The sequence below is a fragment of the Jaculus jaculus genome, chromosome 4, assembly GCF_020740685.1.
Source record: "Jaculus jaculus isolate mJacJac1 chromosome 4, mJacJac1.mat.Y.cur, whole genome shotgun sequence".
Lineage (NCBI taxonomy): Eukaryota > Metazoa > Chordata > Mammalia > Rodentia > Dipodidae > Jaculus > Jaculus jaculus.
This window is the reverse complement of record NC_059105.1, coordinates 23885043-23889962: the sequence shown is the minus strand read 5'-3', so window position 1 is coordinate 23889962 and position 4920 is coordinate 23885043.

Sequence of the window (4920 nt, the reverse complement as noted above, 5' to 3'; positions counted from 1 at the left end):
TGTAAACACTATGCAAGTAGGTGCTACATTTTAAGGGAATAATAAAAGTGTCTGGACAGGTTTAGTACAACTGGATTTTTTTTTCTGTGTGTTTGAATGGGGATGGCCGAGTCCATGGAGGTGGTACCATGGCTGTGGAGGGTCAGTGTTGTACTGAGAATGATTACATTTTCACTGATCATGGACACCCTTCTCCACAAGGACACAGAAGACTTCACTATGCTTTCTTGATGACACACTACTTCTCTAGCTGGCCATGACTTTACCATTCTCTCCCGATGAAATGTTGGATAATTTCAGTGTTATTTTTTCTGTTTCATTCCATGCTGCAATGACCATAAATGGACCTCTTCCCTCAGAGCAATTTATATAGGATAGATTTCTTCTCAGAAGAGGCATCCCTGGGTAGAAAAGAATGTGGATTTAAAAGTTGAAATAGGATCTGATTATTTGGCCTTGCCAAAGGTCATCATCCTTTATATAGTCATCAAAATTGTCATCATAGATTTTATCACTTTTAAAATTGTACTAACATGTTATACCTAAAATGCCATCTCATTATTGCTTTAATTTGTATTTCCTGATCACCTTGAGACAGGGTATCTTGTGTGTGCACACGTGTGCACACCTGTGTGTCTGTGTGTGTGTGTGTGTGTGCTTGTGTGTACCTTAGCACAGATGTGGAGGTCAGAGGACAACCTGGGGGTCTGTCCACTCCTCCCACCTTGTTTGGGACAGGATCTCTTTTGTTATTTGCTGCTGTGAGCTTCAGGAGTCTCCTGACTACACCTTCCATCGCTGTCATTGTTTTGGGATTACAGACGTGAGCACCACTTTGCATCCAACAGTACATGGGTGCTGGGAATTTGAGCTGTGGTTTGCAGGCTTTCAGAGCAAGATCCTACTGAGCCATGTCCCCAACCCCTGAGACAGGGCACCTTTTCACATGTTTATCAAATAGTTCTGTTTTCCTTCCCATCTCAGAGCACAGAGTAAGATGGAAGTTCATTCATTTTACAAAAGGATACAAGCCTAATAGCTGATAAAATCCTGAGGGGAGGGGGAAAAAAACTCTTTCAAAAGAGGTACAGGCTCATTTATGATGTGTAGGGAAAATATTAAATAAAACATAGGCATTTCATGTAAAAAAAAAAAAGTGTGCATACAGCCAACCTGTTTAAGCCCAGAGCTCTTAGAAATGGGCTAAGGACCTGAGCAAACTTCACTACGACATCCTCTGGTTAAAGTCCGTGGGAGACGGGTGGCCTTGCCATGGTCAGCTATGTGTGATGAGAGCAGCAGTGGAGAGCATCTTTCCCACATCTAACTGCTTAATTTTGTTTGTTAAAGAGAAGAAACTATGCCCCATTTAGTAAAATTGTGAGTAGAAACTCATTTAATAAGGCTGGAGACATTTATATAAAGCATAATGATCCACTTGACCTGATACTCTACTCCTAAATATTTGCTTTGAGGAAAAAAATAAGGAAGTATACACCACAGAATTATTTATAAACAGAAATAAACAAAGCAGAGAGAACACTTACCCTTAGAAGCCATATGTTGTTTATTTAAAAAAAAAAACACACATTTTAAGGTTGAAGAGATGTCTTAGCAGTCAAGACACTTGCTGTCAAAGCCAAAGGGCTCAGGTTCAATTCCCTAGGACCCACATAAGCCAGATGCATAAGGTGACACATGTATCTGGAGTTCATCTGCAATGGCTGGAAGCCCTGACGTGCCCATTTTTTTTCTCTCTCTGTCTTTAAAAAAACAAAAAATAAATAAAAGAAAAAAATTAAAAATACATTTAAAAAACAATATATATTTACATTGAAAAAGTTCATTAGATGCTAGGGAGATGGCTCAGTAGTTAAAGTGCTTGCTTGCAAGCCTGCTGACCTATGTTCCATCTTTCTTGGCACCCACACCAACCTGGACACAAAGTGGCACGTGGGTCTGTAATTCCAATGCACCTGCAGCAATGGTAGGTGGAGCCAGGAGAATCTGAAAGCTGGCCAGCAGTGGCCAGAGAGACCCTGTCTCAAGAGAGTGGGAGGAGGCTCCCAGCCCAGTTCCAGCTTCATTTCTCAGTGACCTGCAGTCCAAGCATGTGGAATCTTCAGCAATAAGGTCTCACCATGTAGTTCAGCTGGGCAACCAAGACTCTTGGCAATAGCCTGCAATGCTCTGGGGCTATCATGGGTCTCCTTAGCCAACAACTTTCTGGATGGTATCCCACCCCTAACACTGAAATCTTTGTAATAACAATCTGTGGCTTCTTGGCATAAAGTACTGAAAACCTAGTCAAAAGCCTATGGCTGAGGAGGTCATAAGCCTTAGGGGGAAGCTACTACTGTAGTCTGGATAGCTGGATATATTATGCTCCAAACTGCCCTCTAAATACTTATGTTTATACCCATATTTTAATGCTACTCTCATTTTTGGTTAGAGAAGCTTCTCTTTTCAGATTGTACTGACCATTGTGATGACTCAAAACTTACCAAAGGGGGCTGGAGACATGGCTTAGCAGTTAAGTGCTTGCCTGTGAAGCCTAAGGACCCCGGTTCGAGGCTCGATTCCCTAGGACCCACGTAAGCCAGATGCACAAGGTGGCACATGCATCTAGAGTTCATTTGCAGTGGCTGGAGGCCCTGGTGTGCCCATTCTCTCTCTTTCTCTCTCTGTCACTTGCAAGTAAATAAATAAAAATTAAAAAAAACAAAAAACCACCAAGGTACTGAGAAGTGACAATGGAGTGTTCAGCACCCTCCAAAGCTCAAGGACCATTGCAGAAGAGGTGGCAGAAAAAATGTAAGAGTCAAAGAAAGGAGAGGAGTGCTTACAACACTGTCTTCCAGACAGAAAAGTGGCCATGGCATTCGTGACCTCACAGTGGTCACTGCTATCTACACAAGACCTGCATACTAGGAAGAAAAACTGATGACATCAAAGTAGAAGGGAAGGCAAAGAAATCACAGGACTGAAAAATAAATAACAAACTAGGAGAGGGGAAACTAGTTGGAAATAAGAGGCTTCAGTGGAGGGAGATTTGGAAGAAGGAAGAGGGAGGGCTGTGGGGAGGTTATGATCATGGGATAGTGTGTATTCATATATTAAGTTGCCAATAAAAAGTTTTAAAGAAAGATGGGAGGAGGGGAGAGACGTGGAGACTGAGCCCTGACCTCCACCTCACACTGTGGCAACACATGCCCACACCACACACACACACACACACACACACATCAACACAAGTATAAAAAGTTATTTACAAGACAGAGTGAGCCCATTTTTATGTTTGAACTTATTTATTGGTCACCTATCTATCAAAGTATAAAGTTTGGACAATTATACGCTGCAGTAATGTGTGTAGTAGGAACTAAAGCACTTTTTGCATTCTTTGCCTGTGTCTTCTACAGCTGACTGGTTTTTTTTTTTTTTGTTTTTTTTTTTTGTTTTTTTTGTTGTTGTTGTTGAAGTAGAGTCTTGCTCTAGGCCAGGCTGACCTGGAATTCACTGTGTAGTCTCAGGGTGGTATTGAGTTCATAGTGATCCTCCTACCTCTGCCTCCCAAGTGCTGGGATTAAAGGTGTCTGCCACCATGCCTGGTTTTACAGCTGACAGCTTTACAGCAGGATTTTACATGATAATATGGACTAGTCAGCGAGACGTCTAACAGTGGACCAAGCTGTGGGCTGCCTAATGATTTCCTAATGACCATTAATGGGTTTATCAAGTCTTTCTGAGAACTGCTGTCTTACTTGCTAATGATCATTAGTGGTTTAGTAAGTCTTTCTGACATGCCAGACATTGATGTTAGTACCAGAAATTCTTTGACCATTCTGTGTTGTACATGGGACTGTGCCTTTAATTAGAAAAATGAACGGGAAAAAAAAGAAACAGAAAATGAAAGGTGGAAGAAACATAGTACTGTATAAACAGGTATAATTTTTGTGTGTTAGCAAAAGACCAGTGTTGCTATTTCGTGAGGTGTAATAAATGATGTTTCCAAAATAAAGATTTTTATCATAATTAAAATATATATTTTATTAAGACATTGAAGAAAATCATTGTTTCATAAAAATATTCATATCAACAGTTCAAATATGTCAAGGTTATAGAACCACTATTAAACATCAATATGCTTGTACTAATTAAACCTCTTGATGAACTTATAGTCTTGAACTTCTTTATTCAGAAAATTTAAATATCTACAAATATGAAACATTGAATCATGAAATATTTCATGGTGGTAAATTATAAGGTATAATTTTTAATATCTATCCTATTTCCAAAATATGTAACTAAATAAATGAGTTGTCTGTGGTAGTAGTATTAATTTTCAACTGAGAAAAAAACTATTTAAACATCTGGCCTTCCATGTAATATATTGTATTAAACAATTAAATGGGGAAAAAGTTGAAAAAAGAGGGAGAATAAGCAAATGAGAAGGACCGCATGGGGCTGGCTGCACCCAGCACTGGGACAAGAGCTGATTTTTTTTGTTTGTTTATTTTTATTTATTTATTTGTGGGAGAGAGAATGGGCGTCTCAGGGCCTCCAGCCACTGCACACGAACTCCAGATGCATGTACCTCCCTGTGCATCTGGCTTACATGGGTCCTGGGGAATTGAGGCTCGAACCGGGGTGCTTAGTCTTCACACACAAGTAAGTGCTTAACCTCTAAGCCATCTCTCCAGCCCCCACGAGCTGATTTTGATTGTTCACATCACCAGTCTTAGGGGCTTCTCCGGTTTGTGAGTGCCCCTAGTGGATATACAAGGATCCTGCAGTGTCTGTCTTCACTAGGTTGGGCTGTACCCTTTTTTTATTCATTGAGCCCGGCTGAGCCCCAAGGTGTTCAAACAGCCTCTGTAGCCAGTCTCTCTCCACATCCACATGATGGTGAGAAAGGCCCTC